This window comes from Ambystoma mexicanum, chromosome 10 (assembly GCF_040938575.1).
Source record: "Ambystoma mexicanum isolate Mex_15411 chromosome 10, UKY_AmexF1_1, whole genome shotgun sequence".
In the NCBI taxonomy this organism is placed as follows: Eukaryota; Metazoa; Chordata; class Amphibia; order Caudata; family Ambystomatidae; genus Ambystoma; species Ambystoma mexicanum.
This window is the reverse complement of record NC_090932.1, coordinates 1,629,090,740-1,629,106,132: the sequence shown is the minus strand read 5'-3', so window position 1 is coordinate 1,629,106,132 and position 15,393 is coordinate 1,629,090,740. Positions and strand designations below refer to the sequence as shown.

At 49.1% G+C, this 15,393-nt stretch overlaps 1 protein-coding gene across 2 annotated transcripts in view; it reads left to right on the top strand.

Annotated features, from left to right (window-relative positions):
* Window positions 1-15,393, top strand: part of TANGO2 (transport and golgi organization 2 homolog) — a 1,266,594-nt gene that overhangs the window by 772,582 nt on the left and 478,619 nt on the right. The gene's annotated exons all lie outside the window — the stretch shown is intronic.

Genomic DNA, 15,393 nt, shown 5'->3' with positions numbered 1-15,393 from the left:
AGTTCGATCGTCGGAAGACAAAGACGACTTCCACCCCCAGGCCGCACTCCAGGAGTCGGAGCCTGCAGACAAGATCAGCACGGCCCCACGTTCGAAGGACAGGGATTCTACCCTCGATCCTCGACGCCAGGCGTCGAAAACCTCCGGAGCCACAAAGGGACAGGGAAAACACTTTTCCACTCATGGGGGGGGGGGAAACAGCAGAAGAAGCAGCCTCTGCACTCTTCCACACCTGTAAAACACTCCACTCCTCCTAGACAGGCAGACAAGACCAGGTCTGCTGATATTTCAAAGAGCAAATCTACTCAAGATAAATCTCCAAAACTTTCTGAGAGAGTCATTCCCAGTGCCAAAAAATGGTCCAGTGATGACATAGATAGGGTCATGTCAAGGATGTCTTCCTTGGCAGACTTTTACGATAAAAATCCAGACCATTTCCTTTCATATGATCCACAAGGGGCTACACCCTCAGGCTCTAATGATCCTATCCCCCCGAGTAAGAAGCCCCGGTTTGAGACACCGATGAGGTCTACAGACCCCTTCGAGGTACAACCATACTCACGACCATACTCACTATATCAAGGAGAGACTTCCTTTGGTGAGGACCAAGATTTTGGCATGGTAGAAGAGCAAACCGGGACGGGCTACTATGGGGACGATGAGGACCAAGAAGAGGAGAAGGAAGCCCCGATTACCGACTCCCCTGTCGATAACCAACCCCTCCTGAACGAGGTTCTCGCACGTGCAGCAGAACATTTCCATATTGACACCCACGGTGTCCAGGAGGAGAGGGACTTCGCCGAGGAGTTAGTAGGAGAAAGGAGGCCTGTTGCCCAGACCATCCCTATCCTCAAGTCTATTCAGCAAAGAATAGACCCGTCCCTGGTGAACCCGAACCTCACCAGAGCAGTCAATCCCAGAGTTGAAAAACTTTTCAGGGCAGCCCAGTCTGACCCTCTTTATATAAGAGGACATCTGAAGCAAGACTCCCTAGTTGTCACTAACACTCGTAAGAGGGCTGGAACACCCTTGTCATCGTCCGAAGCTCCTCCAGACAAGGAGAGAAAAAAACTATATGGTTTTGGCAGGAAAGTAGCCTCAACGTCTGCCTATCAGGCAAGGATTGCAAACTCCACCACCCTGTTGGCCAGCTACAACTACCATCAGTGGGAAGAAGTTGCGGCACTCATAGCCTCTGCTCCGGAACCCTTAAAGGGCCAGTTAGCTCGGATTTCCGCAGAGGGTAGAGCCGTGTCTGGTTGCATGTTAAAAGCAACCTTTGACGCCGCTGACAACGCAGGCAAATTGATAGCAGAAGGCACTGTTATCAAGAGACATGCATGGTTACGGCAGTCTGGTTTTAAGGCAGAAACCCAGGCATCATTGTTGGACAAACCGGTGGATGCCGATCTGTTGTTTGGTAAGGCGGTCGAGGACGCACTGAAGAATGCCAAGGACGAATACGAGACACTCAAGTCCCTTGGCCAGTTAACCAATAAACCCCCTAACCAGAGAGGGAATAGTAATTTTCGTCGCCCACGCGGCCAAAATTCCCAGAGAGGATCTAACTATTCCCAGGGGCAGGGTACACAGTGGAACAACAGCCAACAGTCTCCCCAGGGTTACGGCAGGGGTAATAGGAGAGGACGTGGTAAAGGCAGAGGCAGCCCCAGCAAAGGAGGCGGTACGCCTCCACCAAAGCAGTGACGCTCAGTTCAGGGTCCCTTCTCACGCAACCCCAGTAGGGGGACGCATTTCCAGCTTCACCCAGGCCTGGGAAGGGATCACATCAGACAGATGGGTGCTGTCAACAGTATCCACAGGGTACTGTATAGAACTACTGCAGCGTCCCCAGAACCATCCTCGACGACAAAGAGTACACTCTTTAGAACATCAGAAGATTCTCCTCGAGGAGATCGCCATTCTGCTAGAAAAGGACGCGATAGAACTCGTCCCGGGACACCAGGTAAACAAGGGTATTTATTCAACTTACTTCCTTGTGCCAAAAAAAGATTTGACAATGCGCCCAGTATTGGATTTACGGCCTGCCAACAAGTATGTCAAGGCCCAAAGTTTCGTATGACTACGCTACAAGAGGTAATCCCCCTCCTAAAAAAGGGGGATTACATGGCAACCTTGGATATGAAAGATGCCTATTTTCATATTTCCATGTTCCCAGCGCACAGAAGGTACTTGCGCTTCAAGGTGGACAGTCGGCGCTACCAATTCAAGGTACTGCCCTTCGGGATAGCTTCGGCACCAAGGGTATTCACCAAGGTACTGGCGGTGGCGGCTGCACACCTACGCACGGAGGCAATCCCAGTGTACCCTTATCTGGACGACTGGCTCATAACGGGGGAAACCCCAGTAATTTGCAGGACAAACATTCAAAGGACTATCGACCTCCTCCACGAATTAGGCTTCTCAATCAATGAGAAAAAGTCAAGCCTGGTGCCAAGCACCTCCAAACAGTTCCTAGGAGCAATCCTAGATACTCTAGAGGGGTTGACCTTTCCTTCAGAGGAAAGAATTCAGAATATACTACTGCAAATTCCGCAATATCAGTCCGGTCACCAAATAACGGTACGCAAAGCAATGCTTTTACTGGGCATGATGGCGTCATGTATTTACCTGGTCCCCCACGCGCGCCTGCGCATGCGTCCCATGCAGGAATGGATGGCGAAACAGTGGTCTCAGGCAAGTGGTCAGTGGGACGATCTAGTGGTCGTTTCGCCAACACTAGTACAAAGCCTTCACTGGTGGACAAGAGAGAATCTTGCAAAGGGAAAACCCTTTTACGATCCCGAAGTACAGGCAGTAGTCACTACCGATGCATGTCTGACAGGGTGGGGAGCTCACCATCTCCACCACACAGCTCAGGGTCTCTGGTCTCCCTCAGTGGCCAAGAACCACATCAACCTGCTAGAGCTTCTGGCAGTGTTCAGAGCGCTTCAAGCGTTTGAGCTCCACCTACTAAACCTGTCAGTGCAAATCCGGACTGACAGCACAACAGCCATGTTCTACCTGAACAAGCAAGGAGGGACTCGTTCGCCAAATCTGTCCAAGCTTGCCCAGAAAATCTGGATATGGGCACTCAGACGGAACATCTTCCTGTCATCACAACATGTTCCAGGGGAGCTCAATTCCCTAGCGGATGCTCTGCGCAGAGACTCCCTCCCAGAGGAACATGAATGGGTTCTACACAGAGAGGTCGTAGAAAATATCTTCTCTCAGTGGGGTTTCCCCACTATAGACTTATTCGCCACAAGCGAAAACAGACAATGCCCAGGATTTGCATCCAGGTTCCCCCAACCAGACTCCCAGGGGAACGCCCTGTGGATGAACTGGTCAGGGATGTTTGCGTACGCTTTTCCACCAACTCCTCTCATCAGGAAGGTGGTGAACAAGATGAACAGAGTCGATGACGCTCGTCCTAGTTGCTCCCATGTGGGCAAGACAACCGTGGTTCCCACACCTACGCAGGATGGCGGTGTGCGAGCCCATCAAACTTCCAGCCTGGTACAACCTACTGTCCCAGCACCAAGGTCAAACAGTGCATCAGCAACCCAACTCAATGAACCTGGCAGCATGGCTCCTGAGGGCATAGAGTTCGGACATCTCAATTTACCACAGAGGTGTATGGACATCCTAAAGGAATCTAGGAAACCAAACACAAGGCACTGTTACTTTGACAAGTGGAAGAGATTTGTTATCTGGTGCCAGAGTAGACCAATCAACCCAGTTGATTGCACTCCTTCCACTGTTGTTACATACATGCTCCACCTGCTAGACGCAGGATTGGTTTTTAACTCACTGAAAGTACACCTGGCAGCCCTGTCGGCATACACCACTTCCCATAACAAGGTCTCGTGGTGGAAAGTACCAGTAGTTAAAGCCTTCATGGAAGGAGTAAAGAGACTTCACCCTCCTATTTCGAACCCACCACCAGGGTGGGACCTTAATGAGGTGTTATCTAAGGTCATGGGACCCCCTTTTAAGCCCATGCATAAAAGCAGTCTCAAACACCTGACTTATAAAACGGCCTTCTTAGTAGCTATTACTTCTATAAGAAGGGTCAGTGAAATTCAGGCTCTGTCGTTGCAGGATCCCTTCTTTACTGTCCATAAAGACAAACTGGTTTTACGCACACACCCTAGGTTCTCACCTAAGTTTATATCTAAATTCCACGTTAACCAGTCCATCGAGCTTCCGGCTTTCTTGCAGGACCCTCAAAGCTTGGCTGAGGTGAAACTACACACCCTAGATGTGCGTAGGGCGGTCCTCTACTAAGTAAATAAAACCAGACCGCTAAGGAAAACAGATCAACTGTTTGTCTCCGTAGCTACAGGCAGAGAGGGGGATCGCGTCTCTAAAGGTGCCATCTCAAAGTGAATTATTAACTGTATCCAGCTGTGTTACTCACTCTCTGAAAGACCTCTGCCTTTCACACCAAGAGCCCACTCTACTAGAGGCATTGGGGCCACTCTGGCTTTCATTGCAAATGTACCCCTTGACACCATTTGCAAAGCAGCTACTTGGAGCTCTATTCACACTTTTACTCAGCATTACTGCATTGACACCCATTCCAAGGCAGATACACAAGTGGGACAAGCGGTTCTAAGACCCTTATTTGCTCATGACCCTTCTCACATCCCACCTCCTTCTTCAGGTACTGCTCGCTAATCTATGCATAGCATGTGATCTAAGCGGATTCCACAAGCCTCAGAAGGGATACATTACTCGCTGTAATCATATTTCTGATGCTTGTATCTGCTTAGATTCACATGCGACCCACCCTTCCTCCCCTCTGAGAGAAGGCGCATGGTTGCTTGTAGTCTTACCTTTCTATCTATCTGCTTGCATTATCTGTACTCGCGCTACTCCTCATGCTACCTCATGTCAGAAAAAATACAATCTGAGGATCCTAGACGCGTGAGGGATCTTGGGTACAGTGGACGTCACACTAGGGATAGTATTACTGGCATGCCCTGTGTCGACACCCATTTTCGAGTTTCGAAAAACAAACTGTAATACTCTGCAGCTTCCACTAGATGACGGCCTATGCACAGCATGTGAATCTAAGCAGATACAAGCATCAGAAATACGATTACGGTGAGTAATGTATCGTATATATATATATATATATATATCTCCCATAGTCATGTTCAGAATCTACAATGCCAATACATGTACCTCTGCAATATTTCCTGCAACCTCTAGTACACAGTACAACAGATAACGCACAACTAAATCATGTACATATATAGTGTAGCATCTTAGCCCCTAGAGGAGGTGAAGGGGTTAAAACCCAATACTGAAAATGCCAGAGGTTCACCAAACATTTGGTAACAGAGATTTAGAATACAATGCCTATATGGTCTCAATACACTATTCGAAACAGGTGGAAATAAAATAGCCAATGTTGGATACTTTAACACTAGTACATTTCTATGGGCAGGACCTCAGTGCAGTGATTTATTTCTTGAAGGCCACTAATACATCACATATACCTGCTAAAAATCCAGTCTCTGGTGACCAATCTCAGAGACTCAAGGAGACCCACGTAAAATGCCCAAGTTCTGGTCAGTACCCTTTTTTGTCACTTAAAAAGAGCTGAAATGTTTGTGGACATTTTCTGCAAAGGAAAAAAAGGAACAAAGTCCATAGTTAAGCCCTGATTATGGAATAAAGTCAGGTACGTACCGGTTCCACCCCACAGGTGCAGCCAAACCCTGTGCACCCCAAGTTCAACCCCAGGGACCCCCAGAGGAGATCTCTGAGAAAAGCTCCAGCTGTGGAATTGAGAACCCAGACTTCACAGAGGGATAGAGCAGAGAAGGTTTAAAACCAATGAAAGTCAATAGTAAAACACAGTCGGAGAGCCTGCAAAACCCAACTACTCCCGGGCCAAGGAATATATCAGGACACCAGCCCCTGGGACAAGTACTCACAGTGCCAGTCATAGTGAATTTGGTGCTGAAATGGGGTGGAAATGTGGCAAATAGAAGGGTTGTCTTAAAGGCCTGAAGATGAGCTCTGTTACTTCAACCTTTGACCATGGATGACCCAGATGAACGAAACAAGGAATTACCAGTCTACCCAGTAGGATAACCCACCAGGCTGAAGCAGAAGCAGCAACTGAAAAGACACCAGGAAAACAGATGGATCCGAGCATAGGTTCAGGACATCTCAATGGGGCAAGAAGGGGCAGCCAGACAGCAATGAACGCTCCTATGATGGGGGGGGGGGGGACGATTTGAAGCAACCCAGGACAGCCCAAGATGGAGTTGAGGTAGACTAGCAGCGACCCACTGCTCATCCAGTCTAGGGAGACACCCCACTTGACGATGCTTTGTCCACAAGGATTTTCCATGGTGGCATTACAGCAATGGCCAGTAAACAGTCCCAAGATGGGACAGCAGTCCCTTCAAATAAACTGGGAGAAAAGACGAAGGAGCCAAGACCCAGTCCATACGACCAAACCAGGTTCCCAATAGCTGCAGCCCATCTTGACAGATGTCGCCCAGAGTGAGTCCACATTAGCACAGCGCCCATTGTGGGCCTGCCTTATGGTCCACACAGACAAAGGGATGGCCAAAAACACAATGGCTGGGAATAAGGCTTAAAAACAAATTAGTATTTGAATGGCTTCCATGTTAGTGCGTTGGATTACTGATGCACCAAAAATAACTGCACCCCTGGTGAAGTGATATGATATGGTATTTATAACGCGCCTATAGACAAGTGTGTCAAGGCGCGATGAGGCAAGGGTATGGGGAATAGAGGGAAGAGAGAGACACCGATCTTACTAGGCCAGGTGACTTTGAGATTGCGCAGGTGCATGGGAGGGGGTAAGGTGAAAGGTGAGAGAGGAAAGGAGGAGAGTGTAACGCTCACCTGACTGCCACGGAGGCGCTGGCCTGGTTTGGATTGCTGTGGCCTCTTCTAGGGTAATGCGCAGGACTCGAAAGATGGAATGGACCGGACCCCCAAATCTGGCTTGTCTGGCTCGTAGAAATATCCTTCTGTGTGTGAAAAGGGAGTATTAACAATCTGCGGGATAATGCGTAGGCCTCCCACTCCCTTCTCACCCTCCACGAAACCCTTCTGCGATTCCCCGTGAAGTCTCACCTTAGGGTCTGAAAGGACGAGCTCTCCATCCTGCTTCTGATGCAGGGGCGCGTTTTTATCCAGTTACTTCACTGGATCTCGGATTGGTGAGAGTTCAAGTTCGCTTGACTTTTCCGGTAAGGTACCGTAAGAATTCTGTTGCAAGTTCAAGCTTTAAATAACCATTGTCTGTTTTCTCTATTTCAGGTGCTGAATGAAGATTCCGAGTTAGGGAATGGAACCGTCGAAGGAAAATTCTGGTGAGTTTTTGATGAGTAGTTCCTCTAGTGTTCTTGCATTAATGCACTAATGCTTGTGTCTTTTTCCCCTTAGGGGCCGGGTTTCGGAAATGCTGAAGATACGGCGCCGACCCGAAGTGAGAAGAGATGTCCCAATAAATATCAGGTAAGTCTTTGATGAGCGTTCCGCTAATGTCCTTGCATTCGCTCACTAATGCTAATGTCTTTCCCCTTACGGGCTGGGGTTCGGAAATGCCGAAGAAACGGCGCCGACCCGAAGTGAAGAGGGATTGACCCAACAGGTAAGTCTTATGGTGGAAATGAAGCCTTTCTTATTCTCTTCCCTAGCTCACCTTTGTTCTTGTCTTTTTCTCCTTTAGGCGCTGAAAAGTGGCGGAAGATCCAGATGGTCGCTGATGGGCAAGAAGGCGCCTAGTAAAGGTGAGTGGAATACTGGGCTGCAGCGAGCAATGCGATGTGCTTTTAAAAATGAATGTCTTCCCTTTAGGATCGTCGGCGAGATGACTCTGGAATGCGGATGAAGCAGGTATTGTCTCTTCTTTCTCCTGTTCTCCTCTCTTCTCCCTTTACAGGTGTTCCAGGATGCTGTCGGGCGTGGCTGGAGTCCGGATGCAGGAGCAGACACGGTGAGCGTCCAGCTGCTAGGTGCAGAACAACGCAAAGCGTGAGTTGCTGCTTAGGCGTGGCTTAAATAGCCTTCAAAGTAGTTCCAGGTATGTATTCTTCCTCTAAGGTATGTATTCTTCCTCCGGCCACACCCTTGTGGTAAAGTAGTCACATAGGTAAAATAGTCCCATTCAGGCCTCTAGGTGGCCTGGATGTTGCAGCACGGTCTGCATCAGGTAAGTTCACACCAAGCACTTCTTAACACAAAGTCATCCTTTATGAGCCTGGCGCCTATGGCGCCTGGACTGTTGTCCAACATGAGCCTGGCGCCAAAGGCGCCAGGACTGAGTCCAAAGGGCCCCTACCTGGGGCCGCTGGGACTTCCCTCAGGAACATGATGTCTGCCTCTGGGGTTGCTGTGCCCGGTCTGGCTCCTTGGGGGTAGGCACTATGACAGAGAGGCAGTGCAGTGCATAGGATAACAGTAAAATAAATAAAAACAATAAATAAGAAGTGCGGCCAGCTGGTGGCAAGTGGAAGGGTAAGTACAGACATCAGGTGTTAAGTGCTGGTTCGGGGCCGTAGGTTTACAGAAACAGCCCCTGAGTGCAAGGGTTGCCAGGCGGGCAGTGCAGGTATGCAACTGGCGGGGAGGGGACCTGGGCCCGAGAACATAGAGTAGCCAGGTGACCAGTGCAGTTGCAGTTTCCACCAGGAGTTCAGCAGGAGAGAGTAGCAGAGAAAGCAGAAGCAAAGAGGAAATTCTTGAAGTGCTTCCGGAACCAGAGATGGTTCTCCTCAAGTTTCAAGGAGGCCCCAGCCGAAGAAAGAGATCTACCACCAACTCGTTGCTTGGAGAAGCGACTGACCCTAAGGGAGTTAGAGGCAGATGATCGAAGAGCTCATGAAGGAAGATATTTAGGTAGAGAGAGTTGAAGGTATTGAGGCCCCAGGCCCCAGAAGGCCTTGTGGACAATGCAGAGGGTTTTGAACTTAATCCTCACAGCCAATGGGAGCCAGTGCAGGGATGTCGGTCCTGGAGAGATCAGATCCCTGAGCTTGAGGCCAAGGACAAGTCTTGCAGTCCTGTTTTGGATGAGTTGCAGAGGGCTGACAGTAGAGGCAGGCAGATTTAGAAAGAGGCTGTTGCAGTAGTGCAGCCTAGGGAGAATCAGAGCTCTGGAGACAGTGAGCTTCTGGGGGAAGGAAAGGAAGGGAAGAAAACCTCTGAGGAGGTTCAGCTGGTAGTGTGACTTTTTAGAGATGTCATAGATGTGAGGAGAGAAGGAGAGTGTGGAGTTGAAGATGACACCAAGGATTTTAGCCTCACAGGTGGGAGCAGGAAGAGGGCCAAGAGAGGCTGGCCAGAGAGTGACAGGAAAGGGGGGAGCAGGTGTGCAGATGAGGAGAATCTCAGTCTTTCTGGCATTAAGGCAGAGATCATTGGCGGCACACCACTCCTGGATAGCAGACAGACAGAGATGAGAGAAGGAGAATAGGTGGCTGAAGGGAGCCTGAACACTCAGATAGTGTCATCCGCATAGCACTGAAAGTTTGAGCAGAGAGCATTAATGCAGTGAGCAAGAAGTGCCAGGTATTGGTTGAACAGCCAGGGAGAGAAGTTAGACCTCTGGGGAACACCACAGGTAGAGCTAGAGGAGAGGAAGGACCCAAGTTGGACCTGGGAGGGTCGATCAGAGAGGAAAGTAGTCGGCCAAGCCAGGGCCTGATTGGTGATACCCAGGTTATCACGGAGACAGTTGAGCAGGATGGCATGGTTGACCGTGTCAAAGGAAGAAGACACCGTCAAAGGCAAAGGACAGGTGTAATTAATCAAATATTAATTACACCTGGGCTATTAAAACAGCACATAACATAAAGTGTTGCAGTAGACTGGCCACCCTTTGGCCACAGGAGTAAAGTAATGAAAACAGCCAAGCCAGCAAAAAGAAAGCAAAAGGTTTAGGGGACCCCCAAACTGTGTCCGGAAAATCCCAAGAGTGGACTTCTGCCCTAACAATATGTCTCACAGAGATTGTGAACTACCAATATTTATCTTTGAATGTGTGGTCGGCTGATTTATCTATAATGCGCTGACCGCCACTGTCAGGTATCCACAAGTTTTAAATATGCAGGCTATGAAGTGAATCCCTCATCTAAGATGTAGTCCGCTGCCATTGTCAGCTGTGCAATTAACTTGCAAACCGCATTTGGGGCCTAAGGTTCAGTGTGGCGATTTATATGGAGAGACTAGTCTGTATTTCTTATTTTCCAAATTCCCCGCCCCAATTTCTTTGTCCCTTTGTGTCCTAAATTCACTCTGTAGCATGGCTTCTTTGTATTTGTTGGAGCCCAGAGAGCTTCATTCTGTCTGAAATGCGGATTAGGATACTTAAATGGCAAAATGAATGTTTTCCATATTTAAGACTAATCGAATGGTTGCCATGACTTGATATTATTTGTTATTACTCTTTTTACCCACTCATACTGTAAAGATGATACGCTTTTAAATGGTTTATTCTTGTATGTGTCTTTTTGTAATTCATGGTTCAACATACACACCTACTACTACTGAGTCCATGAGACTTTTCAATAAGTCAGCCATTGGCCAATAACGCCCATCCCGGCCTACCAGGGTGTTGAGATGGATTTCTGAACCCTGACCTGGTGGGCAGAGGTTCAGGAGGCCAGCCTAGTTTCTTGGAACAGGGTAACCTTCTGGACAAGCCAGACCAATCAAGGTAGCTTGGCGGCAGTCAGGACTAGGTCTCAGGAGGGGTGAGGGTGACTGAAAGACCTCAATGAGCACACAGAGTAAAGGACACTTACAAATCACTCCCAGTCAGGTGTAGATATATTAAAAATACAAATACATTTATTTCAAGGCCTTTGAGTTTCAACACACAAATCAAATCACAGTAATACTTATTAAGCCAACACAATCCTATCAAACTACATACATACAAGACCAATGGGGTCTAAAGGGTTAATGCACGAAATGGGTCCACAACCTAAAGGGGGCAGGAAACCCCCTTTTAGGTCACAGGCAGTGCAAATAGTATTTACCCCTTCTGCATCCAACACAGTCCTTACTAAGAGGCAGTCCAATCCCTAAGAAGAGTGGAGCCTAATGCTCAAATGTACAAGCAATGCCAGAGCATGCAGTAGTTCAAATGGGCAAAACAGGGTCTCTTCAGGGGTCTGGAGCAAATCAGGAAGGTGGGTGAGGCAATGAAGAATAGGTTCCCACTATTCGAGGAGGGTCTCCACTTGAGGGCAGAGTTGATTCCAAGAGTTGGGAAAAGTTCGCTCATTCACAATAGCAGTGGGTAGGAGAGGGGCCCCACGGGGCAACTCATGCCTAAAAATGGATGGAGGCACTAGGGTATATCGGTTAGGGTTGCGATTACTCACCGACCCCTGGTGCACTCCAGTCCAAACTTCGGCAGTCGAGTCCACTTCGGTTGCAGGTCCAAACGTGGCAATTTGACGGCTCTGCTGCTTTCAACCGCGAAGATACAGTGAGGATTCCCAAACAGGACAGTGGTGATTTCTCCGCTCCTGGTGGATAGATCAGGCCAGTTTCACTGCAGCAGGCTTCAGGGGCAAGAGGGTCACAAATGCAGCGCACCTGCAAAGTTCACCAGTGCTGGGCGACACGGTAACCGCGTATGCTCCGGTTCTGGCGCACACATCTCCCTTCAGACCTGGGAACGCCAAGTGTACAAAATTCGGCGTGAGGGTGCCGTGAACACAGAGCTAGCGATATACCCAGTTTCGAGGGCCTCCTCGAAGCGGCAGCAGTATCAGGGCAAATAGTCTGTGTAAGCTAGTCAGCCCACTGGTTGGCTCAGGGACACTTCCGAGAAGGCTTACTTGCAGGTTTTGATGAAGGTGCCGAGAATAGTTGGTCTCACTATTCCAATGGGTCGAAGCATCTTCGCAGACCTTCTAGGACGACCAGATGCAGAGGGGTCCCACGGGACAACAGCGGGCTCAGAGTGCCAAACCTTCCACCGGGTCACCAGCGGTTCCTCGACTCGGCTTCTTAGTTTCAGGATAGTTGGATCCTATCCTTCGTTCAGTGAGAACTCCAGAGATTGACATGGTATGGGTGTTTGGGGCCTTCTCCTATCCAGAATCTCCTTCGCGCCAAAATGAAGAGGACCCAGTGGGAGATCTGCTCACATACAGGCATACCATACATGGACCAATCACGGACCACAGTGGTCCCAGGCATTCACAGCACTCCAGACTCTCTGGCACCCAGGATGTGTATTGGAATCAGACGTTCCAGCCCACATCCTGGAAGCACACACAAAAGGCATGCAGAAGCCTGCGAAAGCTTGGCATTTCGCGGAAGAATGCATGCTCAAATAATGACTGACCCGGGTTGGCTCGACCTGGAGAAGGGGAAGGGGCAAGATGGCTAAAGGACAGGACAAAGAAGCTCGTGGCATGGCCATTTTGGAGCAAGGCCACCTATTTGTGCCAAACGCGGTAATCGCGGTTTACCTGGCAGGAAAGGGTTAAAAATATACGAAATGATAAGGTGCCACCAGCCCTATCCAAGGCACATCTACACTTCTCAAATCCTTCGAGAGTATCTAGGGCTTTTGGAAATGACTAATAGACCCAAGTGTACTGTACTGGAAGGTACATTTAACACTTGTTACATGTTGCAGAAAAATTACTACATTGGAAAGGACTAAGGGAAAGAAAGTCTCCCAGTACTGATTGTCTTAAGGGCATGTCAGTTTCCCCATAAAAAGTGAGCGAAAAGCCCAGAGGAGTGCAGCAGAAGGCTGGGCTCCTCTGGTCAAGTCAGACTATGGTGTTAAACTTCAGCAAAAAGTTGAGGGGTACACAACTGGAGGGAAAATTGCACATGAAATGGAAATCTTTCCTAACACGGGGTGGGCTGGAAAGGGTACTATCTGCCCGCACCTGAGTTTAGGGCCTGAGGCGAAGCCGAGTGTGCTTAACATTAGAGAGAGCTATTTCAGTCTAACACCATTATATCAGCAAGACTGTGAATATGGCACTTTTGACCCTCATTGCGAGTACAGCGATGCGGTAGAAATCGGCAGTAACAGAATGACTGCTCCGTTATTGCTGCATTACGGCGCTGCCGTACTACGAGTCTGGGGGTAAGGTGCAGGAAACCCCACCAGCAAGAAGCTGGGGGTCATTCTGCCATCTTAATCCCCATAATCGGTCAATTCCATGATCATACCGCCGAAATCCCCTTGGAATCATGTGGACTCCAAATAATGGCGACTAACACTGCCTACCACCACTCGTAATCTGGCGGTAATACCACCGGACCAAGTGGCAGTAATGATAATTCCGTTTGGTGGTGTTTCAGCAGATTTACGGCTGAGGTACCACAAAACTCGTAATGAGGCCCTTTGTCCTAAAAAAGAAAGAAAAGACATTAAACAAAAGCAAGACTCACACTCGCTCATGCCGGCTTTGCTAGTGGCATTGGGCGTGCGGATGGAGGAAGTACTCAGGGTGCGGAGCACTGTGAAGATGGGTGACCTAGATGGCCTGGAGGCTCAGAGCACCTGGAGCGAGAAAGGACGAGGAGACGATTGGAGGGCGGGCTGGCGAGCGGTGTGAAGGGTGAATGTGTATGTGTGATAGAGCGGTGACACAGGCACCAGGGAGAAAGGGGAGTGCTCGGGAGTAAAGAAAGAATGTAGCCACCCAGTGGAGCGAGTATGGGGGTGCAGGCAAAAAATGAGAAAAGTGTGGAAGTAGCAGGAGAAAGAGCCGCCCCGTCCCATTATTGTCAATGGATGCAAATTAGCACACAGGGCAGGGGAGTCAACCAATTTAGGTTGCTCGAAACACAGGCTGAATCCGCTAATCTTAGCCTATGTTCCGAGCAGCCTACTGGCTGCTTCCCCCCGCCTGCAGTGCAATCTTACCCCCACCCTTCCTTTTTTCTTTTTGATGTTTTCCTCACCGCCGCGCTTCTGCTGTCGCTCCGTGCTGCCGTGGACATGGAAGAGGACATGGAAGAGGGGCTCCGTATGGAGCCCTGCCTTCCATTTCCATGGCAGCCATCTTTAGACAGTATTTTCATTCATTTAATGAAAATGATTTTTTAGCACCCCGAATTATGGCCTGGGTTCGGCCGAGTTGCTAATAGCCTTAAGACCCTCTCCGGCAGGGTGGGTCGGATCGGGTCTTAACGCCATATTAAATTCGCAAAATCAGCCAAAAAGTTGTCAACAAAAGAAAACAGTTATAGATGGTCTTTGGAACCTTGCAGTGGACATTGCCCTGCTGGAATGTTGGCTAAGGGAGGCCTTGAGGCAGAAGGTTGGAAGAGGAACACGCTTTTTAACAGTGGACAAGTCTGTATGCTAACCCATTGTTTACAAGGCCTGGGCGATCTGCGGCAATAGCATTTAACAAGGTTTAAAGGCCCATAATGCCTGGCAACGTGCTAGTCTATAAACCTCTTATAGGCCCCCTCGCCAATGAAAAAGCTTTTTAGAAATGATACAAAAAGCCAGCCAGGCCCGTTTTGCAGCTGTTGTGTGAAAGCAATTGCAGAGGGTGTATGGTATCTTTTTCAAGACCAACCGTCGGCAGGAGGATGTTGAGGCACCAGCATTACTTTTCAGTTTTTCACTTGCAACAAGCGGTTACAATCCACTCCTCCTGGCTTATGTTGCTGCGGAAGGTGAATGCGTGATGGCGCTCATGGCGGCCATTTCGGAACTCGCTGGGTCCCGCTGGGACGAGCAGACAGAACATGGTCGGCAGGGGAAAGAGAATCATCTGCACAGGGTGTGTATGGAAAGCTCGTCCCAGCAGCCAGAGAGTATGGCAGGGTCTCCAGGGGGTGAGGCAGGGCCAGTCCGTGGCTGGCCAGTGAAACAGTGCATTCAAGCTTGATATATGATATGATTGCTTATTTATAATGCGCTTCATACCCAGAGGTTTCTAAGCGTGGACCCGGGGATCGAACCGGTATTGCTCTGCCGTCGTCTTGCTTCCAAAGCGAGCACGCTGCCCCTGAGCTATCCTCCCAAAACCTCCGGAAAATCTGCAGGCTTTACCGGCTCATCCAGCCCAGCAACCAAGCATTTCCTGTCCAGGACCTCGTGAACCGGAAGTAAAGATTGCAAGATAGAGTGGTATAATTTCAAAGTGCTTCCACATGTTACATAATGTAGGGGAACTGGTTCAGTCGGGATTAGGGTGACGATGATTGCTGCAGTTGGTAGTTTTAGCAATAGCCCTCTTCTTGTTGCACTGTTTAGCCTCTGACATTCTATTTCGCTAGAAAGCAGCCATCTTTGCCTAAAAGAACTTGTTCTTAGGTGTATAGTAATGAGGGCTATGACCTCAATAGAAGAGATCATTGTTTACCCAACACCCATCCTGCTGTATATTT